Here is a 27,612-nt window from a genome sequence, read left to right as displayed (position 1 = left end):
CCAATTTATTTCCAGTAATTTTCTTCTAAGTTTTTAGACACAATATATTTTAAACAGATATAATATATTTTTTTGCACGCAGTATTTATATAATATCTGCGGTAATATATTCGGGAAGAACAAACGAAATAAGTGAAATATCCCTTGAGATGGGAAACATAAAGTTAATTTTCATCAAAGTCACTCTTTTGAAGAATAACTTACACTGCCTTTTCACAAGCTTTATAATTTGTCGTAATCGTGAAATCATTTTCCATCTACAAGCACAACCAAAATTAAGTCATATTCGTCAAGAGAAAATTAACTTCTATATTATAAACTTAAAAGTATTTGTTTAATATTCGATAAATTCTCAATTTCTTTCACTCGTTCCATTTGTAAAATGATATTGAATATCGATTAGAGGTTATCGATACCGTGCAAACTATTGGGGAGAAAAAAAAGAAAAAAAAAAAAATAATCCATTAAAAATAACGAAAATTCTTATGAGTTTGAGACAATTATTTCAAATCAATCTCAAAATTGACCGAACTATTGCAAGTTTATAAGAAAAATGAAGTTGAAAAGCTGTTGAAGTCAAAAAGCTTTTTTTTTTGTTTGAAGTAACGAGAGTGTTTTAAAGATGTAACATCAATTTCAGGAAATTAACGTTAAAAGCTTAGGTAACGAAGGTCTGATACTCATCGACTTGGCACGGAATGCCCTATGCATACATGCATACATGCATGAGTAGATGGCGAACGTATACATATGTAATAGCACAGGTTCGTAGGAAACACAGTGGGTGCAGATTTTAGAAGAGCTTCGAGGCAAGCTTAAAGGGAAGCTTCTGCTCGGAGCTTCCGTGCGATTCAAATTCGTCGTTGGAATTCTACGCCGGGTATAACTTTTAACGGCGTGGATGGCGAGCGGCCAAATACCCGGTTTCCGTTCGATCGGATTCAACTTCCGGTATCCCTGCACGCGGTATCTCCTTCTTCTTTTCTGAGTGACCCAAATTTATCTCGCTTCGTTCGTGATTGATCACCTCCTAAGCGTTTCAGCGCTTCGTTGAACGCCTGAATCGTTCCGAAGCTACGCGACGCGTCCCGCAGTCACTGACTCGCGAATAATGATTCGCTACTCGCTCAAGCATCTGTGATTCTTATCGGAAATTCAGTGTATTTCACTCAATCCAAAACTGGGAGACAAACATCGTCGACGTTGGTTCGCTGCTTCAACTTCACGTTGAAGAAAATCTCATAGTCAACCCTCGATAAGCGCATCTCTTGGATATGCAATGTACAGCTGATTTCGAAAATTCGGTTTAAGGTCATGTTGCAGTCCTACCTTTACCGATCGAGCAAACTCACACCTTTTATTCCTGTTTTTGTTAGAAACAAACGAACGGAAAGAGTTCAATTTTCGATGGTGCGTCGCTGTTTCGTAGCGGAATTCGGAAAAGTTACTCATATCTCGAGAATCGTCTGAAAATCGTGTTGTTATTTGCCACGTCACATTATTTCCACATTTCCCACATTTTAGGGGTTAAAAAGTGCATAGTTGAGAGACTTGCCGCAATTCTCAGAAATTTGAACATTTTTCATTCATATTTTAATTCGATACAGGAAGCAAAAGGGTGACTTTGCTCGATCGGTAAAGGTAGAAATGGTAAATGACCTTAACTTCGAGCAATTTTAGATGAGTTCAAGTGACTTGGATCGACTTCAATTAACTTCAACTAACGTCAAGTGATTAAAAGCCGATTCAATAAACTTGAATTAACATTAATCGACTGCAAGAAAGTTATGCAAGTCACGTGAACCGAACTTAACCCGATATCTAAAAAATGAAAGTGACTTCAATCGCTTTCAAGCGAATTTAATGTTTTCAAGTGAATTCGTTGCCTTCGCATGGCTTTAAGCGAGTTCACACAACTTCAAGTAACTTAACGCTACTTCAAGAGACTTTTACTGACTCTTAGCTTCAAGTATCGATAGCTTCCTGTTTCATCCTGGCCACAAAAATATTCTAAATACAGATTCTAAGCTCGGAGAAATTACAAATTGACAATGAGCTCGAGGACAAACTTTACACATAAAACCGTGCCGATTATCAAGTAGGGCACCTAGATTCGTGTATATGGAGGCCTATTGACGTAGCCCGCATGCACAGTCGCCTTCATCACACTGTGGCGGATTTTTCAGACCGCAAAGCATTACGGGGATATCTCACTAAAACACTACATTTTGTCGATTGAAATTAAATTTTAATCATGAAAAAAGTTTTGGTAGAGAGAATAAAATTGGCTGTCCAATTTGCAGTCTGACGAACAACCATCAAATTATGGTCACTTATTAAGTGTGAACTGGGTAAAAAAAAAAAGAAGTCATGTTCACTATTGAAAGAAAAATAGCACTGTATTTGAACAAAATAGTTGTCTTTCCAAAACAACCAGTATGGTGTTCAATCTGAAATTTAAGAACTCGAGTGTATTTTTAGAGAAATTAACGGGGCTTACGAATATGTTGATTTTATAAATATTCAATCTACGATTATACTTTATCAACAAATTACCAAAAAGTATCAATTTCCAAACCACAAACCTTTTGTGAAGAAATAATTGAAAGTGTTTATCTAAGAATATGTTCAAAAATCCGAGTAAATTTCTCCCGAAGAGGAAGAGTTTGACTATATTGTATTTTCTCAAAACCTGTCCTATTTCTTGTTGTGTAAGCAAATTCACCAGATGCAGGGTTAGTTTTTCACGCAGTTTGCATAAACGGTGTTGCGCTACGCTGACTTTTTCTATGTATCCAACCGTCGACTCTCATAGAATATTCAAGGAAAGCATGCAGCTCCATTTTTAAGGTTATAGGTTTCCATGGTTTCGATCATGCATGCGGCAAAAGGATGCGAGATTATTCACATAGTCTCTAAGATATTTGCCTTAGCTTTTCAACATTCGGGTATTTTATAACGTAATTTGAAACACGCGCGAAGGGATCACCGAGAAGGATACAGTTTTACTTTTTCGCGTGGGCCACAGAATTCATTTTCTCATAACTTTCTACCGCCGACGTGACTACATATCCAGATTCATGACGTTGCGCCCACGGAATATCCACTTTTTCTCGAGAGCACAGACTAATTTAACGAAATAACGAAAATTTAATTCCCGCTTTTATGCCACTCAAAAACCTTCCATGCAAATTAACTTCCCACATGAGACCGAGCAAATCTATCTTACTTGATTTACTTTGCTAAGCTATATCGTTTTGCTACTCCGACGAAGTTTGTTTGGTCAAAATCAGAGTAACTGAAATTTAACAACTTTATACTAATCGACGCGCTGCTCGTTCTATTCGATTCAATATTTTGTCAACTAATCGAACGAATTTTCTCTCATCCGACTGAACATTTGAAAACGGTTAACCAACTCGGGAAATTTCAATTTCACAACGCGTTATCTGTTCATTTTACAATTTGTTAGTTCAACTTATCGTGTTATCGACGCTACAATTTCAAACAATCATTGCTTTATTGAAAGGATATACGATCACTTATGATCCGTGGATCGACTGTGCTGATAATCGTTTAATACGCGGTTTACAATGATTCAAAGGGTAACTTTGCGCTCTCGTCTCACAGAAATCGATCAACTCGAATCTTATATCGAACATATACAAAGTACTCATCTAATGATAAAATGGTCCGTCGTCTGCTATAGTTTAATACGCATGCGCGACAATCCGAGGGCAGTTGTTTACCAGGGCGACCAACCGTCGCGAACGTAACCTCAAAAATTTTGACAATTATCGCTGGTAATTCTGTTTAACACCGTACAGCTGTTGAAATTTTTTAAGGTTATAAATATCGCGATGATCCGTCGTCGGAAGTTATGACGGTTGGCCGCCCTGACGAACAACTGATCTGGAATTTTGGCGCACGCGCATTACTGCGTAGTAGACGACGTACTATTCCGGCATTAGATAAGCACACTGTATAATATTATACTTGTTACACAGTTCGTGTTATCGGCGGAGTGCAATCATTGCCACACGAAATGTATAACATGTTATATTTTCATAAACGAAGAAACGAGCCAGCGAGGATAAGGTGCACTTGGCGCGTGGCTTTAGCGCCAAGTTTCACGCGACTATGAGGAACGGGAAGGGCGAAAAAGTTGCAAACAACAACGTAACTACCGGCGTAAGCGAAATATTATACTCAACAAGGCCCCTTATCTTATAGACCACGACGTCTAGGTCTTGGATACGGTAGCTACACCTTTTTTCAGTCAACGTAAAAACTCCTCGCTTGCCAGGCGGGTTCGTTAGGCTTTTAGTACCTGGACGGCAACTGTAGAGGGATGAAAACAGAAGACATGCTTTTCCCAAAACGATAAATTGGCAGTTTGTTCTTGACGACAAGTATTTTTTGTCACAAAAATCTTCATGCATCATTTTGCGTAGTACCTACCGCACACAATTTTTCAAAGAATTTCACGTACGGTTATTTCAGATTCATTTTTCCTATTTATTTCGGCATATTTATTTATCAACTTGTCAGTAAAATTAATTTTTCAACATTGTCTAAAAAAAAAATTAAATCACATTAAAGTAAGCGTGAATTCAGCAACGATAATTGTACCTCTTGTAATCTCGTATTGTTTTTGTAATCTCTGTAATCCATTGTTAACACTCGTAATCTATTGTAATTCCTTTGTATTCTTCGCGTAATTTTTGTAATTCTTTAAATTATTGAAACCGTCGTGAAATTTGAACTCAGACATTTTTGCAATTTCTTTTTCTACTCTTGATGTTTCTTATTAACCGTTCCAATCCATGCGATCTTTGTAATTCCTTGTAATATTTATCGTCTATGTACTCTCGTTGTGTTTTCAGAAAATTTTCTTAGAATTTTTGTAATTATTTGTGTTTTTTGTAATCATTTTGTAACCTGTGTGATATTGCTATATTCTTTTCAATCTCTTTGTAACCTCTGTAATCTACTTATACCTAATCTCTCCAAGCGTAATCGGTATATGTCATGTTTATATATCTGACAGTTGACCCCTCAAAAATAAAGTAATCCTGTACAATAATACAGAAATATGCAATCACTCATAAGAATATCATTAAAAAAAGAACCGACAAAGATTATTGTTTAAAAAATCGCAAAAGGATTCGAAAATATGAGAAACCCTTCGGGAGATGCCAGAGATATTAGTTATCTGGATACGAGAATTATTCAGATCCTGCTTACCACCTGTACGCATGTTCACAATATAAAACTGAAAAAAATTGAAATGAACAGCCAAATTCGACCTTCAGCCGCATGTATAAATAGAAAGAGTTGAGCGAAAGAGATCGTAAACATCAAACGGTACGTTTTTAATAGCTACTGGAATCAAATCACGATCCACGCTCCACGGGGGTTTGGAAAAGTATTAATTTCCTGACGTCGAATTTTGCTTTTTCATCGATACACGAATATTTCCCATTTTTGTTAAAGTTATTACCGTGCAGTATTTTATGTATTTATCAAGGTTTTCAACCGGAGTTCCAGGCATATTTTTCTGACTCCGTAATATCTCGCAAGATTTCAATTTTGTACCATAGTTTATAAGTGGAACTGGAAGTATTTCCAATTCATTGCGAGTACGTATAAATATACATTTTTACGTATAAAAACTTTTATTGTGCGACGATCTTTTAATAAAATGAATCAAGAGCATCGATTTTTGACTTGTCAATTTTTTCAATCCTTAAAATCATGGACACGTAAAAATTTAGAATGGTCAAAGTTAAACATGCAAGTCAAAAGAATTAACTATCCGTCTTCATTCGCCTATTAAAAAATCGAACTTCAGCTCTGGAAGTTGTAAGATGTTTTGTTTTTTTTCTATTCATGTCGTAACGTTCGACCGAAATCGATTTTTCTTCTTCAAAGCTTACAAACAATGATCAAGTTTATATTGTATACTTTTTTCATGTCATGAAAAAGATGTACTCTCGAAAGCTCAAAATCTCTTTTTTTATGAAGGACTTGAATCCGGAATGGATGCTGTATAATATGAGGTAGATATAATATTCGTTACTCTGTAAATGGTTATTGTTTTTTTTTCCCGTAATGTTAATATTCCGCTTTGAGTTCTGAACATCGTTTGGAAATTTTATTTTCTAACAAATCTTTTAACCAGACGAAAAAATGCCGAAGCATGAAAATATTTCACGTTACTGAGCTGGAGATTTTTCTATTCAATTTACTTGTAGCTCAATTCATCAATTAACATTCGAAGTGTCGGTTAGTATTTATCTTTGTGATACAGATTTTAACCAATTTCTATCAAACAATGACGATATTTTGTTAGATTTATTCAATGTACGAAACAAATTGCGTACGATTGCATCAGTGACATTTATTTCGCTTGACAGAAAATTGTTTGACACGCATAAAGTGGCGCACAGAATATTCATTGGAAAGCTGGGTTTCAATTGTAAAACATTTCGTTGACAAAATAGAGCGTATTTGAATGAAATCGATTGGGGAACTGATTAGTTGATTGAAAAAAAAAAAAAAAAAAACAAAACCAATCATCATCTGGTATTTGAGTGATATACCTAGAGGGGATTAATTTCGACAGAACACTTTTGTTTCCTTTTCGAACTGATTGTGAGTGAAATTATAATTACCTCAGCATCTTTTACCTATACGTTTTGAAAGAAAACTTTGAAATACAGAAATGATCGAAATATTAGAAATATCTCAAAAACTTTCGATACGAAAGTCTAAAGTTGAGTGGAACGAATCAATGAATGAAGATGCTTATTATCTTGTGAATTTTTATCCCACCCGTGTTCTAAGCAGATACAAATATTGTCTAGAGCTTTTATTTTGTAGAAAATTTGATTACCTCCAAAACGAAACCAAAAACAGCTTCCCAACTTGTACAGTTTTCGAGATATTTCAGTCAGAGTGTTTGAAAAATTCAAACCGGATGAGTCACCTTTTAGAATTTTACTACCGAGTTCCGGTTTCACGAGGCTTCGTTTGAAGCTAAAAACTAAGTTTTCGCAAGGTACGTGAAAGGAAAAAAAAAATGTAAAAAATCTAGATTGTTAATCCGCAATTCGTTTTCAGAAATGCAAGTATAAGCTGAACCGAGCTTTCTTTTACATGGCAATTTTTGTAATCAGTTAAACAAATACTGTAAAATGAATTGAGAAAATCCGTTCAGATATTTCGAATTTCAAAGCCTAACCCTCTGAGAAATACAGTTCAGTCTGGAATTCACTCATCACGAGAAACGTATCATGCTGGATAAAAGTCGTTGAACTACGAAAAAAAAAGAATTCAATTGGACCTGTAAACCCTATCGTTATATTCCGTCTACAATTCTATCAACGATGATCAAGTTATGCCCGAAAAAAAAAAAGAAAAAAAGGTGACACCAAATTTTGCTCAATCGGTAATTGATCGACCGATAATTCTAATCCATCTAAATTTCGCTGATCTCTAGAGCTCTTTGGTAAAGTACGCGCGACTCGTGGAAAACTTTATTGTCTCATGTTTTTTCAAACGGCAGTCGGAGCAGGAGGGTTGAAGAAATTATTCAAGTGGTTGATGGAAAAAAAGTGCTTACCCAGCCGAGAAGGAAAAGTTCCACACGCCATAACGTAATCGACATTCTTACCGTTCCCACGTTCTTTCCGTGCAATAAAAATACAGCCTACAGCACCTACGGTATAATGGTAGCATGGTAATGAGCGTCGATCAAAACCCCTTTCAAGAGGGTAAAAATCCTCCGTTCATTGATACGACCGCACAGTTTTTTTCCTGGGTTCAATCCATGCCTCTGCATATAATCCACCTCTTAGCATATCGCGCGTCGAGCTTCATCCTCTTTTATGGTTTACGCGTTTGGTCCGTTTATCGGGATGATGGGGTGTGCATCAGGCTTACAGGCGAAGCCGGTGACCGCGCATCGAATGAGGTTCAACAAACGTTGAATTATAGTATAAAGCAACGTCTCAAGGGTCTCGGCGTTCTTCGTTCGGCGTTTTTCCATCGGTCGAGATTTGTGTAAATCGTCGCTCGCCCGAGGAAGTGAAACGATTTTACCCAGGAACCCCTTCGATCCCAGGGATCATCGCACACCGGGCGCAAACCATCGTCAGTTTCACAAACTGGCGTCGTCAGGGACTCGGCGAATGTTCGGCTAACCGCAATTGAATTTCAAATTCACTATCGCTCGGAATCATCCAAGTGGACCAACCTTGACAGTGGGTGAATATTTCACACGACTCGTTTTTTAGTTACTTCCAAGGAGCGACGCGGTCGGTTTGAATTCCGTCAATTCAATCCAATGCGCCGACTTCTAACGAATGAAATTAGCTTTTCTGAAGCGGTCGATGACGGATGTGAGGAAATCTAGATGAACCTGACCTCAAAGTAATTTCATTAGTTTCCGGAGGTGATTGCTTTCCAACTTCCTGTCTTGGGAAACTCTCAGGTGATTTAGTTCACGTGTAAATCGCGTTAAAGGTATTATAACTGAACATAATTTGGGAGTCTATTCTTACTTTGGAATAAGATGGGAGTCCCACATTGATTATGGGAGTCTTGAAGAAACAATTTCGCCCTGATACGGGAATCATGCATAAGTATGAGATTCGGTCAGCAGTCTGGCCGAGTGTAGAAAGGATAATTGATTATTAACTGTTCGGCCGGCGGAGAGTTAATGAAACGGATCAAATTATCGCCTCCTCCATTACTGCACGCCATTCATCGATTTGCGGGTTATACATGCATATTGTATACGAACGCGGGGCGCCGTCAACAATTGTTTCAAGTATACTGTAGTTTCAATTCGTATCCTGACATCAGGGCGCTGGGGAACGATGCTAATGGCTCTGGTAAACAGACCGAGCACGGGCCCAGTAATTCTATCAAAGATGTGTTGTACTGTAATTGACAAACGAAATGTAAGGGCTGGCCCCGTGCCCTCAAACATAATTGGTTTTCAATCGATTGAAGCAACTTTGCTCCAATAACGTCTGCGTGTTTGAACTTTCGAGAAATGATTGACGGCGCGCGCCTCTATTCGGTCACGTTGTTATTGCTTTTCGAGAAAACACAATTATTGCAGATAGTGAAAATAAATTAGGATCCAAACAAAGGTTTCGGTCTTCTGGAATTCACTTTACGTTTACTCATGCTCCCCAATTACCGCATTTTTCAGCCAGGTCACTTGGTTCGGCTTAAATTTTTTCTAATATATTAGGTGTGACTAAACACGGAGAAAAAAGTCACTTGAAGTAGTTGCGATTCATTTGAATCCCATGCAAGATCTTTAAATCTTACTCTGAAATAGCTCAAGTCTCCAAAACGGTAATCCAATCAATCAAATCGATGGTCCGATTCGCAGTTTTCAGGATGCTTGACTTCGTGTAAAAGAAATTTTAGTTAGTATATGCGAAATTAGTAAATTTGGGGAAAACTTTCTCGAGAAGAGTGTAAATGAGAAAAATGACGGTGATCGTCCGACAGTGAATGGATGTCAAGAAGGCTTGAATCATATTTTAAGTTAGTAAAGATTCTCATCGTTTCTTCGTAACAAGGGGAAAATGAATAATGTTTCATCTGTATTTTCCCTGTATTCGGAAATTCTTGTGACAACGGTATTCCCGAGGTTTCTTCAGCCGGATGCGTTCACGTTCATACGCAAAATTAGAATAAACTTGCAGACGTTCCGTTTAAGCTCACGACGGATGCACCGCAGCTTTGCGTCAACATCTGCAAGCAGGTCGAGCTCAAAAGATCGAATGACTAAAACGAAACTTGCGTAGTTTTAGCGTCATCGAGACAGAGAATATGCTTTAGCTCTCGTATACCGAGAGAAAAGGATGAAACTTAGCGGACTGATTGTGAGTGATCGACTGCGCATGCGCGATGTTATTTAAGTTGATTGGTCAGAAAGATCGCACCACGGCAATATTTTCGTCTGCAACATGCGAGGCAGCGTTGCCAACTCTGCGGAAATTAGAGTCTGTTTAAAGAAAAAAAAAAGGATTTGTTTTCTTATTAAGAAATATTTCGTTCAGGCCGGCATACGAAGGAAGAGATCGAAAGATCACCGACGAAATCTCGAGAAAAAATCTCCATATATGGTCTGTGAAATCAAAACAATAGACTAAAAATCAACCAACTGTGATGTTCCTGTGAAAATATGCACCAATTAAATAGTGTCTTCAATCTTCTAAAATTTATTTGACAAGTTGATGGTCCTTAATATTAAAAATAAAAACATGTTATGTAAGTAAAAATTCCTAATATCTTTATACTCACAATTCAGGTTGTAGGTTATAAATATATCTATGTTGCCTAAACTTGTCAATATTATAAAGTGAGAAAATTGAATGTATCTATTGAGTTTCCATACCATCAAACATCACTTTTGAAAATATGAAAAATGTCAAGAATTATAATTATTGCAGCACCATTCAGGACATCTGAAAACTTACTGATTGCGGTGCGATCTAAATAAGAAATCTAAAGAATCGTTTTCGCGCCATTTAAAGAAATATTTGTCTGACAGGTTGGCAGCACTGCTGCAATGCAGAAGCGCCACCTTACTCGAAACGGGGTACTAGAAATGTCAAACGTTCCCGCGCCGAGTGGTGAATTGAAATTATGTAGTTACGATGATTTATAACAGTGACCAATAAAGGTTTGACCATCCTGAACCAATGACTACATCAACGCAACTGTCTTGAGATCTTCTTAACCTAAGAAAATTCGCGACACCTAACCCAACCTCCATAGTCCGATGAGTTTGACGTTGTAATGACTGCGCAGGAGAATCCTAAAAATCTTGCGCATGCGCGGTGGGATGCTTAATCTACCAACTTTCACAGTAATTTCCTCCGGGCGCATTACTAAACCCTGGTTTTCACTCGCTTGCCAAAGAAGATCCGCGCGACAATTCATCTCAAGATCGAGACGTTCGTCGAAGGTTCTCCAAAATCTAGGCAGCTTGTCGGGGCGTGGCGGATCATTTGCTCGAGTTGGTATTCAATAACGGAACGTACACTTCCTACCCGTCATGCACCCGGCATTCCAGTCGGCGGAATTGGATGGTCGATCACTACGGATGGAAATACGATTAATTAGCTCCCAGAAGAGGAGGTGTCTATAGGTAACTCTGCGGCGGTGACGGTCGGTGAGTCGTTTCGAGTTTGCCGAATGGATGGGAGGAAGTGGTGGATGGATATGTAGAGACTCAATTGGCGTGACGATCCGTTTAATTAGTTACCCGAATGGCAGCCCTCTCTCTCTCTCTTTTTCTCCCTCTTTGCTCGTAACGTGATCTCACCACTCCGGTGATCACCCAGGGATCACCCCCGCATGCTGCGACAGGATCTGCAGACCGCGCCAAATATAACGTCAGCATCGACGACGCTCACACGTCCAACTTGATGGGATCAGTTCTGGTGGCCCTGGATCTGATAGAGTGGATTCGTGCGACGTGGTTCAAGGGTTGCGACTTTTTATTCCTGCATGCGTTTCAAGCGAGGTTTTTACCGTATAAGCCTCGATGAGGGCGGGGAGAAATGGACTTTTCATTCGTTCAGAAAATTCATCATTTTCATGGCATTGGCAAATGGATTTAGAAACCAACGCGACACCGAGAGACGTAACATACTCAGATTTTTTTCCAAATACCATAATTTCAACTTTACCATGCTTTGAATGAATACTTTGAGATTCTTTACACGTTGATCAAACTCGAAGCAATGTTCGAACGATCGAAGTAGGGGCCAGAAATGGCTACCAACTGTTTCTTGGTGATAGATAACATTGTCGTGAGGTCTAACTGTGAAAACGGAAGTTAATTTTCATAAGTAAAAATGATGAGAGTTGTCTGAAAGTTGGCCAGTATTTGAATAAAAAATACCGTTTACTTCCAAAGTATCTTTAACGTTAATCTCCGAGCTCGGGTTATTTTACTTGAAGAAAAAATATAGGAAATCCAGAATGGTTGGGGCTCACCGTAGCCATTGCGATGAAGGTACGACAAATATATCGTCACAAAAATGGTCGTTCGCAATTTTTCGCCCCGGTAGAACCACTTCGACATAATACGGCAATAAAATACGAGAACGCGGAAGAAAAGATAAGGCAGGATGGGGAAAGGTGGGGGAGGGGGTGAGTAGAAACATGTCACAACCCTCTGACGATCTTGAATCCCCGAGCAAATGTGGACATACGGAATAACAGAGAGACAGAAAATGAGAAAGGGATTGAGGGTATCGATGCGGATGAGTTACAGCTTCTACGTATTAAATCAGGCGGCGATACCTTCGTTATTCTTGCGATAGTTTCACCGCAACCTTCTCAATTGTTCGGCATAAATAACTTGTAACGATTGAAATGTCCTCGCAAATCGTATAGTCGTAAGAATTCGTGATACACAAAATTTAACTGTGACGGTAAGTCACGTGATGTGTTGACGTCCTTAAGGATTCTCCATATCGAAGAAACGCTCTCTCTTGATGTAATCGGGTATTTCTCATCACGTTACGAAATTTAAGCCCCGAGTCGTTAGTGCCGAGTAACATGCATTTATTATCGATGCAAAATTTTTATTTACTCGCAAGTTATCGACACTAAGACTGTTGAAAACAAAACCCGAAAAAAATTTGATCAATTTATTGCTCCAAAAGTAATTCCCTCACCTTGTCCCTTTGTCCGAAATCAATAAACAAAAGCTGTTCACTTAAAATACAAAGATGTTCTTATTTATTAAATACTGCTGAAATTTTCGAAAATGAATGTTAATTGTACGTCAAAGCTTTCATTGCATTTCGACAAATACATAAAACAGATCATGAATTTTAAATATATTTACCACGAAATAAAATTATTCCCTCATCGTTTTACGAATATTCGATTTGTGATAGCTTCGAATGAGATTTGTGAAGGCAGCCTTAATTTTTTAACCCTTAACGAAACTCCTAATTTGTAGGTGTGGCGGTTTTTTTGTTTTAACACTGAAATGAGTTTGTCCAAACAAGCTTTTGGTTGGAATTATTTAAAAGATATATTTTTCTTGGAAGTAAAGTGTATACGCAAAATGTGAAAGCAATTCGTCATCTTAATGTTATATAAAATTTTCGTCCGGACTTCTGCAATTTTTTTTTCAGCTCATATGACGTGCTTTTTAATTTTCAACCGATATAACTGTGCGCTAGAATTTATAACAAGCCCCGTGAAATGATCAATGAAACATTTGAGAGAGATAATTTTCAAATAACCAAGCACAAGTAAAGTAACAAAGGAAAAGACAATGTTACATAACGCTAATTTAATTAATTTACAGTTGTGCATCAGATATTTTCCAATTTACTAACTTCAGATGTGTATGAATGAGCGAAAGATCGACGTACGAATGGTTAGAATACAAAATTTTACAAGATTCGCGAAGAAAATATCCCGAAGTTTTGAATACATAATTCTGCAATTGCTTGTCAATCAAAATAAAATTTTATTGTTCAAATTATCTGACAAACTGACATTTCGATCTGAGAAAAAATATTAAAAATTATTAATTAATTGTAATATTTATTTTTAATCGTCGTACTCACTGTAAAATTGAACCTCAAACTTTGGAAAAAACTTTTATAGATCCAGAACAAATCACTGCTTAGACTTGGGAAAATATCTGCAAGACTTGTACCAGGATCTTAATTCAGTTACTGATCTAAAAAATCTGCGTCTCAATTGCTCCTTTTGGAACTAAATTATCGCAACATGTGAACTACAAGTGACGAAAAAATATTTCTCACGCGTAATTTTCTACTATATTGTATTTGTAACACCACTTGACATAACGTAGTAGGCATATTTTTATTGAAAAAAAAGGATCAACTTTCAATCTTCAAATTCTCATTCTCAAAATTTTTCTGTAAAAAGAATTCGATTCGAATCACGTGCCGAACCTTGCGTAGAACCAGTTTGCTCATCGGCATTAAATATATTCAAACACTCGATGTAATTTGTAGTTTGTAAAAAAAATTTCGCCAATTTCCGATTCTTTACAGTAAAGGATTTCACCTCAAAGTGTCATAATGAACACACCGAAAGGATCGATAGAAACTCATTACGTTTCTCCCGCCCCTTTCTGGTATCACTTCATTGCGAAGCTATAAATATTATACGAATTAACTTTTCTTTCGGAGGGTGACGCTACATAAATAATGCATCCGTGAAATCTAGCTCATAAGTACCAAGTGTAGTGAGGAAAAAAGCCTGTTTGGTGGTCGGCGTTTTTTTCGTTCATTTGATCAATAATGCGGTTCGATTTATTGAACTTATAGACGGGCTTTCATTGCAAGCATTTTTTTGTTGATTCGCTACCTAGACTTCTCTATTTTTTCGGAAATCAGTAGAATCAATCTTAAGTCGAAACTAATAACCATTAGTTGGATTAATTAGATAAGTGTCGTTTTTCAACCGATTTTCTGCAAGCGATTCCAGCCTAAATTTCCATGTGCTTAAAACTTTCATCGATTAGGATTTAATTTGGTTTATATGTGACTTATTTTGGGTTTGGATAATATTTCACCTCGCGTTTACCATTTATGGTGCTTTTTGGTAGCTTGCCAACTTTCGTTCAGTCTTAAAAACCTCACGATCAGAGTTTTCATTGAAACTTGATCGATCGAAATTTCAGATACGTGAATTTTTTCAGACGTTACAACTGATTGTGCATATCATTGCAACGCAATGACGAATTTATTCGATATCTTGATTGGCGGTTAGATATTTTGCAGTTGCTTAGAAATGTCCTCTAAAATGCATCAAATTTCACAGATCTGAAGCTGTATTTTACTACCATTCGAGAATTACTTCAAAATAATGGCAGATCTGATTTTACGTAAAATCGTCCCGCATAGAAAATAAGTGGAAATAAACGGGAAGAGTAATTCATCTCATAGTAAAGATGTAAACGACGAATCTAACTTCATTTAAATCATAAATACAATTTCGTTCATATCGTAAAAAAATCAAGTGGCAAAACACTGAAAATATTTCAATGCATACTAGACAGTATTCAAAATCGTTTAATGTATCTAAGGAGTTTAAGTGATATAAAATTGTAGCCAGCTAAATTCTTGACCAATTTACAGTAAAGAACATCCAATATTAACACAGAAAAACTCGCAGTTTTCAAATAAAACCATTAAAATCATTTCCGACACCCTTGGATTTGAATAAAAACAAAATAAAGACAAACTAAATATCTATTTGAACAGTGTTGCGTAGATATTTGATTGGTGAAACAGAATATTTGTATATTACCGGAAACATAAATTTGTTCGAAATGAGCAATTTTTTTTTTTCTCCTGTTTTTTCGCTGTTATAAAAGAACAGGAATTTCATACAATCAAATATGTCCATATAGGGCTAAGATGATGTTTTTGTTTTAAATTTTTCCCTCACACTCCGTCACCTGCGAATTTAAAGACGAAGAAAAGGTTCGACCAGGTCTGAAAAGCACGGAGAAGATCGCAAAATTTTCCACCTACCCGCTATTCACTGCGCGGTCGGAATGCAGTGAACTTCGAGAGTTTACCGACTACTGCAGTCGAGGCTGTTGTATTTCACACACGCTATTCACTTGTTCTCCGGCTCGCCTTAACACAACGCGACATGTCACACGATTGAAATACACGCCAGGGACACGTGGTGATCAAACTCGCAAGCACAGAGGTATAACGGCGTAGTTTTCACACAACGATTAATTTCCCGTTTGAATATGAATGCAGCTACGATTCCGTGAAACCGCACACCTGCCGCCACTAGTGTCGCAAAAGCAAAGTTGAGGAGGATAATTAAATATCTTCTTTGTTTATTTATCTATTTATTTTTTTTTTTCTTTATACTTCACTCGACGATCGTTTCGCACCAATCGGACACTAACGAAAACTGGACACGTATAAATCAGCTTTTTTTTTTTCTAATCTTTTTCTCTCCGTATCACTTCTCTCTCTCTCTCTCTCTCTCTCTCTTGCACTCTGCCTAGTTTCGTTTTTTTTTTTCTTCTTCCGTCACGTCACTGGTGTAGCCACTTTAAGGACACGTCGTGGCGCGCACGGTAAGCTTTTTGAGCTATTCACTTGTACGGCAAGGAACACGTGGTGCCGCTTCGTGGCCTCGCGAACGACTGGCTGACGCGCGCTGCCCGACCCGATACTGACTTTCTCTACTGCCGGAGCAGCTTCGCGTTTCGCCCGAAGTGTTTCGTTGCCTCGCGGCGCGCCCCTCGATGCTACGCCACTGACGCGGAATTTCGGATTCGTTTTTGTACTTGACTTTTCTCTGTTTTCAGAGAAAAATTTAGGTATTTGTAACCATCCCGAAAATGAAAAGTTGAGTTTTTACTTAATCTCGACGTTTCAGGATCTAGAGAATCACCTTCGACCTTTTTGCCTGGACGTCTGTGCGTAAGTACACTGAGAGAAATTTTTAATTCCGGTTACCGCTCGGTTCTTGAATATTTTCATCTTTTACCACAATCGACGAAATATGGTTGTAGGTAGAAAATGAAAATTAGTTTTTTAGTTCTTACCGGAAAGTCCAGCATACGTTACTGTTCTTTCTCATTGTAATCGCTGTTACTATATTTTCTTGCAACTGTTGCGAAAATTTAACGCTTGCGCAATTGTAAAGTGACGTTAAAGCCTTGTTTAACTGAAAATGTAGAGTAAACCGAACAAAATGATTTTGCGTTGCGATTATCAAAAAAGGATCGACAATAGCGCAAAATGGTTACGCGTACCTCGTTTTTCGTAATCTCAACAATATTTGAATAGTTTTTTCAACGATGCATGTCTTACTGAATTTTTCTAGTTGCTATAAGAAACGAAATTTTTTCCGGTGTAGTGACCAATTTTTTTGTCTGACGATATCTCGAGAACGAGTCACTGGATTTTAATGATTTTGTTCTTGATCAGCGCGCGTTTTTTAAACTTAGAAATGATTAGATTTTAGCTTTCATCGGTTCGGTACTTTTTCAATTATTTAAATAACAAAATTCTATAAAATTCGAATAAAAGTGATGATATCTTGAGAATGGATGAATAGATTTATATGAAAATTGGTACATTGGGATTTTTTGGGTCGCTCATCACGGGTCTTAGGTAAGATTTGCGATCGTCAAATTTGAAGTATTCGATAAACTGAACAATACTAAAAACATTTGAATTTTGATGACGAATCTGAAGTCAGATTGCAAAATCCAAAATGCTGATCCGATACGATGGAAAAAAAAACATAAAAATATTTTAATTCTGGTAAAAATTCCTAGGCGAAGGTTTTTTGGGTCACCGATAACGAATTCAAGGTCGGACTTCCAAAATTTGTAATGGCGGCTCCAATATAATGGTTCAAAATAAAACAACGTCATATTTTCGTGCAATGTGTTATCCGAGGGTTTTAAAAGCGTTAATCACGAATCTGAATTTCTAGTTCGAAATTCGAATGGAATATTATTCTGTTTTTTTCTCTCTCAACTTGGAACCTGCAGTGTGAGAACGGAAAGTTCGAGGGCTGGCTAAAGCCGCTTGTTTCCAAACTGTTTAGATTTCAATCAGCAACAGTCAACTGTAACGGTACATTGTATTGCTTTTGTTTTTTGAGTTTGTGAGCATTTTTTTTTTTTTTTTTCTTTTACTTCGTTTGGAAATTTTCGATTTGGAAACCTACTACAGGTTCAATTTATTTTTAAAATTAAATTTTTTCCGATTTCATTAACTTTTCATGTATTCTATTCCCGGAACAATATTAGTTGTAAGAAAAAACAAAAGAATAAAAATTTCAACCTGTGTGTTTGACTTTGTTCCCTCGATTTCTGTTGGATACCTATCGTGATTATCGGTTGGAATGAGACGCCTTTATTTCACTAATGTATTTAAGTGACAATCAAATTAATGTCTCAATTTAGACCTAACTTAAAGTTACATACTAATTAACATACCTTTTCTTACCTTACTAAAAAGACAAGATTTTTCCTAAATTATTCTTGAAAAAACTGTTATTCTTCATTTATAACACAAAAATTCAATGTTTACTCGTGTTCTATTCGATTTTACTCAGCTTTTTTTTATTTCGAATCGATACAACGTCCGTGTTTTTGTCCAAAGTTTATTTTTAATTTTAATTAGCGAGTTTCAGTCACATTTCTTCCTTGATTGTGATTTCGTTTCACTGGCTTTGGATCCAAAAATGAGTAGCAGTTTTTTTTCCGTCAACTTGAAACGATTATTCTTCTTGCGACGAAACTTTTCTCTGGCGATTGACATCGGTTCTTGAATTTTTTTTCCAAAGTTATTTTATTTATGAATTTTTTTTCAATGCCAAATGATAATATTGGGAGAATCTCCGATATTTTGTCAAATCACATTAAATTTTCAAGTTGATTGGGCGCATAAATATTTAGTTTAAAGTTTGTTTCTCTCGTTTTTGTTAACTGATTGGTTCCGTGATTTACTTGGTGCAATTGAACGTATTGCTTGTAGATTATTGTTTTGTGTTCTTGTTTTCGATTTTCTAAAGCAATTTTCAAAGCCATACGTGGAACATAATGAGCGTGTATTTCCCTTTTAATTCCATTTCCCCGAAATTGTTATTAATTCTTTGTTACTTTTTTATTGAATTGGATTCAGCAGCTTTTAATCTATAAACGAATGCAAAGAAAATTGCTTCAAGTAATTTATTTATTCTCTTTGATGTCCGCGGGTCGCGGCGTAGCAGGATGATTAATTTTAATCGCGTAAAACGGCAATCAATTTTTGGATGAAAAAGTCGGAAAGACGTCGATATAATGTAAAAATGTAACGAAGAAAAATGATGATCAACGAGAGAAGCTTATAAATTATTTTGGATAACAATTGTAAACAAAGAGGATGAATTTTTTTACATTCCTATTATGTAATTTGTAAGTATCTTGTTTAGTCAGCTTAAAATAAGTTTATGTGTTACAAATAAATTTCACTCCTCGTGTGTCATGAAATTCGGTCATTTGATCTTGGATGAAAATAAAATCAACTCATCGACACTTTGGTGTATCGAAAAAATTAAATTTCTTTCGAAGAAATAAATTTACACATCGAGTAATAAAATATCTACACGATAGATGATTCACAACTTGGTGCACGCCATGATCTCCTCTTCGGTATAAAAAATGTCGCCGTTTATATTTCAATTTTCCAGATCCATAATATTTCCTCATCGAATATCAATTGGTAAATCAACGCGGTTCAAGTTTGATCATAGAAGAATTTGCTGGTCGTTGAAACGGCCTCGGGGTTCTTGGTGTTTCCGAAATTAAAATCATCCCGGAGTGGATCACAAAAATCTTGCGGGGTGATGTTGGTTGTCAGGCAAGCAACGGTATGACAGGCGAATCGTTCCAACGAAAATGCGTATATTGCATAAAATACGTATAATATCGAGGGAGAAACAGGTGTGGATTGGAATAACGTAAAAAATGAAAGAAAGAAGAAGACAAAAAAAAAATAAAAAAATGAAAGGGAGGCTGCCGGCTGGGAAATGAGTTTTTATTCAAAGTAACGAAATTCTCAATCCATTTGACACGCCGTGTCAGCCTGCAATATTTGATTATATCGTGTAATGTTTCTTTACGATGACTTGTGTGTACAATTGTACGTGTGTTTTGGATCCTGCATAATTGTGTTTGTTTTTGATGTAAGAATGAAATATCGCGGTATTATGCGAGGTCGCATCGACTTAATCACATTTTTATTTCACAGATATGTGTATACATCGTTTTTTCGACTTTCGTACGCGTATAATTTTCATAATATTATACAGAAACGGGGGCGGTGATTCATTCCAAAGATAAACGAGCTCTTCAGTCCCGGGAGAATTTGTACGGATCATTTCAAATTCAAGAGATAGACGCGTGCAAGCCCCTAATGAATCAGATAGGCTCCATTGTTTCAAATTTATGATTGATTTAGAGTTTTCGAATTCCCACAATACATACCATTTCTCGTTCCGGCTCGATTCACACAAATTTGTCAAGCACGCTTTCAGACCTCACATTACTGCGTTCAACAATCAAGCCAAACTTTTCCTATTGTATCGAGTTTCCGAACGTATATGTATACCCGCCTATCTGCCTATCTGCGACCAAAAATATCGGGTGAATTCAGGGAAACTTACAGCGTGTTAAGGATAAATCGCATCGAGTGTTTTTGAAGCCGAAGTTATGAAACGGGAAACGAGTAGTTAATAAGCTTAACGTCTTCCCCAGCTCGGATGAGTTCCGAGCTCTTGAAACATTATAAAATGATATATTTTTCTCAAGCAATTTTGTTAATTCAGTTGCTCGAAAGTAAATGGGCCGATCGAATCTAAAATTTAACCAGTTCAAAGCTGCGAAGAGTCGCGTCATTCAATACCAAAATCATTAGAATTCGTTGATCCATTTTAGAGATATGATCGTTTTGTTTTGTTTTTTTTTTTTTTAATTTTTTTAGTTAAAGCCTCGTCGATTGAAAGCTAAATCATCGAAACCCGTTCATTCGTTTTTGAATTATCATCGGACAAAATATTGAACCCAAACACACGTATATTATCTGATCAAATACGAATAAAAGAAAAATAACGCTTCACCGATTCGTTCAATAACTGCAATAACTTGCAGTATCTAATGTTTAACCAGCAAACATGTATTTGATATTACGTTTCATGCTTTTTCGCTCAAAAGCTTTGGGTTCGGCTGAAAATTTAGTGTTTAGAATTTTTTTTTTTTTTACTACTTCTTGAAAAATCAGTAATCCGGTTGAAACGAGAAAAATTTTCGGTAAAACTTTACGTAAACTTTTATCAAACATGGGATACACGCTACTTTTTTTGAGGAAATGAATGTCTGTGTCACGAATGAGTTGGAGACTCACTGTTAGTAATAATGAAGAGAGTGCAGAGGTTCGTATGAATGATTGAAAGAGTTGATGTCAAAAGGCCGAGTTTAAGAATGATTAAAACTATAATGTTATCTATGGAATATCAAAGGAATAGTAGAATGAAGAAATTTTCAAAATCTCTCAATTACGGAGTTGTCAGAAAGGAATCTTCAATATTAATGGATTACAGCTACAGAGTACAGCTTCCGATTATATGCTTTCGGGATGATTTCGATTTTGAGATTCTTTTATTAAATTAAATTCTGGTGTCAGCGATGCGATCGTCGAATACAGTGCCGAAGACATCCGAATCTGAATTTTCAAATCTTAACCGCGTAATAAAGTGAATTGCTAGTAATATAAGTCATGAATACAAGAAAACAGTAAGCACTTTTTTCCCATTTATCCATGAATCAAATTTTCGTCAACTTTACTTATAATCGTAGTGAGTATGAACCGCATGAAATATTCCAAATGCATGAATAAATGAAGCGAGATTCCGGAAAGCCGAGGGAACAGATGCCCGACTCGGGATCCAGATGCATCAATCTTATACCCTCACCGAGTGTGTTTCACAAGTTTCAGGTATCCTATGACCCTTCCTCCCTAAGGAAGACCCGCTCTGAATATGCGGACGTGTGCATCTATTATGTATTCCATGTCACAGGTCAAGTTCGAGCCTCGGGGATCAGTGTGAATTTAAAAGAAATTTGAATCATACTTTACTTGTTTCCAAACAAAATTGATTCGATAAATTTATCGCATTTTTTCTTTTAATCGAAAAACTTTTCAAGTTTCAATACTTTTCAAATACTGTTAGGTTCACTTGGTACCGTTACAGTCTTCGAACAATGAATGAAAGCGGGGCGTGCGCGTGAAGAAGTAAATCAAAAAAAATTTAACTAAATTAATAATCAAGCATTTGCCTTGGAGCTCTTTATTCGAGGGTGCAGTAAAAATATCCCCAATGTGAAACCTAGCTCTGTTGGAACAGTTCGGCAATATCCATGCACCAAGGGATATTCACCGAGAGAAAACACATCTAGGATTTCCCTATCCATGTATCGACTCGTGCATTTCGTTGCCGAGAACTTAGCCACCACTTTGAGGTGTACTATGACAGCACTCAAGACGAAGTGTCAACCGCAGTGTCTGAGATTCGGTACACTTCGCGTAGATATTACTTTCAGAATGATGTACACAGTTATATTTATGTATATACAACGCATGTATACATAAATGCATGGATGTGTAATACGAAGAACGAATATACGCACAAGGCTGAGCGAGTTGGTGGTTAGTCCCCACGGTTGCCTCGAGTTGGTCATCCCTATGTAAAGAGCTGGTGGTAAATGTGTTTGGACAAATATTCCAGGGGTTTGTGTATAAGTTGCGGAACGCTTCTAAAAGCCCGAACCGCTCTTAGTGCCACTCAAAATGTATGCGTTTGGTAAACCGCATTATCTATACCTTATACCCGCGTGAATCAACAATTTATCACCAGATTTTTCTGATATTTGTCAACGTTTAGTGCGATTGAGAGAAAGAGAGAGAGAGAGAGAGAGAGAGAGAGAGAGAGAGAGAGAGAGAGAGAATGAGAAAAGCGTTCATTCAACATATCCTGGGGCAGCGAGTCTTCATTTGGTTGTTTGTCATCGAATAACGCGATTGCTCGTCTAGGGAAATTATCTGAGGAAGGTATGCAGCCATGGCTTACACGGCATGAATAGTATATTAGGTATCTAGGGGAAGAATAGGCGTTCCTTGTCGAGAGCGGATGTTTGTAGAACGAGTTGTAGGTCGACGGTGCCGAAGGCGCAAATAAAAATTGGGCTAAAAATGATTGTTTCTTTTATCATGCTCTGACGCTGACGAAAGTGAGGTTAGAACCGTCACAACGACTGCTTCGATTTTAATACTACCCGTCATGAAAACATCGTACTCGATATATTTCTCCGCAAGAGGCGACATTTTTTGCATTTATTTCACTGTTACAACAGTTTTTTTTTACTCCGTGGCGAGTTATTTTTTTTGATTATTTCCCCGGTCACGAAACTGTGACTACTACCCGTTTTAAACGTTCACAAAATACGAGTTTTCGATGCATGTGTGTTAGAAATATCTTTATATAATGCACGGTTTTGTATGCAAGCCTTGGCAATTCCCATTCTCACCATGTTCTTAAAGTGTGACAATTTGCGTGGCTGGTTGATACCATTTTTGTCCGCAAACGGTAGTATCGGTAAAGCCGGGTGCGACAAGGACACGACTAGAGTATGGCTTTCTCGATACTAACGCTTATGCGGGAAACTCTTGTACTAACTGGCCCCTGTAACGGGACGGCTTTTGCCCCCAAGTGCCCAGACCTGAATACAGGATGTCCTAATTTAGAAGACGCATTACGTTTTCACCCGACCAAATGGTTCGATTGGAAAATTTATCCTTCAAAAGTCGTATGGTTCAGTGGGAGACAGATGAAGAATTTTTGTCGTGCCGTCCAGCATCATAACTGGTGATGCTGTGGAGTATGGACCAGTTTTTTCGAATGGAATCAGAGATTTTTGTTTCCTCTCAAATATTCTTTATTTTGAAAATTCACAACTTTCTCAGGACATTTTTTCTATGCTTGCATAACATCATCAATTCATCGCTATTATTCAGCGGACAATAGCTACATGAAATACAGTCGTGAGGTCAAAGTTGGGGCTGGTTTTTGGTCGCCTATAATTAATAAGTGAGACCTTACTCGGTCGGTAATGTCTGATTAAAGATACCATCCTCTTAACGGTCCCTCAATCCAATAAAATCCGTCGATTCATCACCATTATTCGGCGATCGGTAGTCACATAGAGTACAGTCGTGTGGTCAAAGTTGGGGCTGGTTTTGGATGCCTGTAACTAATTGGTGAGACCTTACTCGGTCGGTAATGACTGATTACAGATGCCATCCTCTTAACGGTGCCTCAATCCAATAAAATGCATCGATTCGTCGCCATTGTTCGGCGATCGGTAGTCACATAGAGTACAGTCGTGTGGTCAAAGTTGGGGCTGGTTTTGGATGCCTGTAACTAATTGGTGAGACCTTACTCGGTCGGTAATGACTGATTACAGATGCCATCCTCTTAACGGTGCCTCAATCCAATAAAATGCATCGATTCGTCGCCATTGTTCGGTGATCGGTAGTCACATAGAGTACAGTCGTGTGGTAAAAGTTGGGGCTGGTTTTTAGATGCCTGTAACTAATTGGTGAGACCTTACTCGATCGGTAATGACTGATTACAGATACCATCCTCTTAACGGTGTCTCAATCCAATAAAATGCATCGATTCATCGCCATTATTCGGCGATCGGTAGTCACATAGAATGCAGTCGTGTGGTCAAAGTTGGGGCCGGTGTTTGGACGCCTATAACTAACAAGTGAGGTCTTACCGGTCGGTAATGACTGATTACAGATACCATCCTCTTAACGGTGCCTCAATCCAATAAAATGCATCGATTCATCGCCATTATTCGGCGATCGGTAGTCACATAGAGTACAGTAGTGTGGTCAAAGTTGGAGCTGATTTTTGGACGCGTACATTAGCTCATTATGCGAACTTGTACGAGTACCGGGGATCATTAGTTAGCTGGAGGCTAGTCAGTGAGCCGACAGCCCTGGCAGGAACAGTATGCACTGCAGCAGGTATACGAACACCTACTTCGGGTTGTCGTGTATCCTGGTAATTAGTACACGAGTAGCGGTGCAACTTTTCCGACCATTTTCGCGGTTGATGTTCGCCGTAAGCGAGAAATCTAGGCGAGTGTGAAGAGCTCTCACCGCTCGCAGGATTGGCTGCGTACCCCGCGAAATCCCGGCACCTGGATGATCCCCAAGCACACACACACAGCTCCGCACAATCCATGAAATTATATTTCCGCTTGCGTAGTTTGCGTTGTAAATAAATCCAGATTTATGCTGTTCTACGGCACCGGCTGCAGTTTTACTCCATGGATTTCGGTCGTCGTGGATCTACACTTTTTGATCTATAATATTTGCCGGGTCTATAATCTTGCACGTGAATGCGGACAATGTTGTCGCTTCTTGTATTGTTTTTCATCTTTTCTTTGATCGATATACTATAGACGAAAGAGAGTCTAGAATAAGGCAAAAAAGTTACAATACGAGTAACATATTCAATCATATCCCAAGAAAAAATCTTTTCATCTAAACTAGAGAATCAATAATATTTTCTCGTATTGTGAACTTGTATATTTATAAGGTTGAGGTCTTTCGTAGAGTTTATTATGTATTCAAAGCAAAAAACACATCGAAATCTGAATTTATGCAGAATATCAAAATGAAAAATTCTCATGAAGCAGTAAAAAATAATATTGTAAGTTTTGTGGAAACCGTTGCAGGAAAAATTTCCTGACACCCTGGATAGAAATATCTATATGCAAATAACTTGTCAGTTACGAAATGGATTCTTACATTTTGAAATGTAGGTTAAAAAATGTGGTTCCTGTTAAAAATTGAATATTCTCACAAAATTTTCCTATTCTCTGACGTTTTTCGATGCAGTGAAGAAATCCTTTGTAATTGTCTTGTATTTGTTATTCAACAGATTTCGAGATATATTCATTATACATCAAAAAATGTAATATCGGTATCCAAAATCGAGCTTACAGGCAATCAATTGGCGGAGGATTCGTTTATAAGTAGAACGAGTTATTTTTGATAAGAATTCGGTAAGCAATATGGACTAATAAATAATAGGATAATGTTATTTCTCTGACGTTGTTAATAGCACGGTGTTGATAGATGAGATTCAGTGCATTAATTTTTTCCAGCATTACAGAGACGTTCATAATCAGATCTAACAAGACGGATTAGTTTTAGTGAAACTTTTCGAACACGTTTATATCAGGTTTATTTATTTCACCTCCGTATGACCAGATTGAACAAAATACAAGTTAAAATTTATCAACAACAGAGTATTGTTTATTTAAATTACAGGATTTTCAAAGTCTTTTGAAATTGTAAAAGACTGTGTAAAAAGTTACATACCTCAAATTGAGTTTGATTACAGGATGTTTTTGCGGGGCGGGGTTGAAATTCCGAATTTGAAAAGTTCCGAAAGCTCCTAATTCCGAATTATTTGGTGGCGAAACTTGAAGAAAAGACATGAAAATTTCATAAAACAACAAAGTTTCGCATTGCAAGATTCCGATAGGGCAAAGTTCCGAAAATTGAAATGTGCTAACACAGCGTAGTTTACCCAACGAGTGGGTGTAAAAATTCAGGAAAACCGAAAATCAGAATGACCAGGATTCCGAACGAAAAAATATCGAAACTCCAAAACGAAGAAAGACCAAAGTGGTGAAATTTCACCAAGCCAGAAATTCAGGGTACTGAAAATCTCGGATCTTTCAGAATCTGGCTGGTTGAGAATTATAAATTTTCTCATTTTTGCACCTTCGGAACTTTGACTCGTCCAAGTTAGACCCTTTCAGAATTTCGTGCTTTCGAAATCCTGCCGTTTTGGAAGTTTGCGCGTCGGGTTTTGCGCCATTCGAAACTTGGATATTTCGTCATGATGTTAAAATTCGGAATCACAGTCCCGCCCCGTTTTTGCGTGGATAAATTCCTCACCACCCTCCACCCCCCGTGCATCCCAAGAACTCTGGATACCTGCGACATGCAGCTTCCGAGCTGCGCCGCCAGTGAGGATTTTCGCAGACGCTACGTCGAGGCCGGTAAACAGGGGAGAAAGATTTTCTTCGGTGTATCGGAATTGACTGTGGCTGTAATTCACAGCGTCAGTTGCCCAGAGTGTTTAAGACGTTGCAGGCGAGAATCTTCTCTGTTCGCTAGTACCGAGAAGGGAGATGAAAAAGCCGGGAGACTGAGAGCTCGGGGAGAAGCTGTGAGAGCCTCTCAGGGACTCCAGCAGGGGCTGCGGGGGGAAATTCCTGGAGTGAGACGCCTGCCGCCTGCATCGGATGAACCGGAGCTGGAAAATAGTCAAGCACTAGTGCCTCCCTCGGCTTCTCAGGATGCTAGGCATAATAGCTGTGCGGAAATGTAACTTTAGACAACTAGGTGCAAGCCAAGCCGGCGCGTGTAACACTCGACTGCGGCTTACCGCGAACGCTTCTCACCGCTACAGATATTATCTTCTTGCGGCGTACAATCTTGATTTCGGGATTCGTAGGATATTTGTTGTACGGAATTGCGGAGTTGTACCGAGAAAAATAGTTTTATTCGTTTTGACGGATTGGTTATTCGGTTCCGCGAAGTCGAATTGTTCGAATATTCGTTTATTGGGTTCGGAAAAATGATTAATTTCGTGAAACTATGTATTCGGCTGGAATTTGGCATCAGCTGCGATTTCTCGGGCAACGGATTTTGTGAGGTATTGAAACGAAACTTGGAACTGAAGTTGAACGCAATTCAACCGAAGTTGGGCATCGATCCGTCAAAATTTTTTTAATTAGAGCAAATCTGATAGCTGGCGTTTATTTCGAGAGTGAATTTTGTAAAAATTTAAAATCAAATTTCTCCGTGGAATTAATCACGGTGTAAAAATGGTGTGCACTGATTAGGATTACGAAAATTTTAAGTTAATCACAGAGATTACAACAATTGAAGCATA

At 37.7% G+C, this 27,612-nt stretch overlaps 1 protein-coding gene across 6 annotated transcripts in view; it reads right to left on the bottom strand.

Annotated features, from left to right (window-relative positions):
- The window catches only part of LOC124179789 (protein artichoke-like), a 263,799-nt gene that overhangs the window by 130,617 nt on the left and 105,570 nt on the right, over positions 1 to 27,612 (bottom strand). For 4 of the 6 annotated variants that reach the window (XM_046564533.1, XM_046564531.1, XM_046564536.1 and 1 more), the window contains exon 1: positions 15,576 to 16,199. The exons of 1 other annotated variant lie outside the window; for it this stretch is intronic. The gene's annotated coding sequence lies outside the window, so the exon portion shown is untranslated. Of the gene's footprint in view, positions 1 to 12,345; positions 12,365 to 15,575; positions 16,200 to 27,612 lie in introns of those variants that run through there. One more of the 6 variants, XM_046564534.1, reaches the window with a different exon arrangement.

This window comes from Neodiprion fabricii, chromosome 4 (assembly GCF_021155785.1).
Source record: "Neodiprion fabricii isolate iyNeoFabr1 chromosome 4, iyNeoFabr1.1, whole genome shotgun sequence".
NCBI classification, from domain to species: Eukaryota; Metazoa; Arthropoda; class Insecta; order Hymenoptera; family Diprionidae; genus Neodiprion; species Neodiprion fabricii.
Note: the sequence above shows the minus strand (reverse complement) of the source record. Positions and strands in the feature narration are given on the sequence as shown.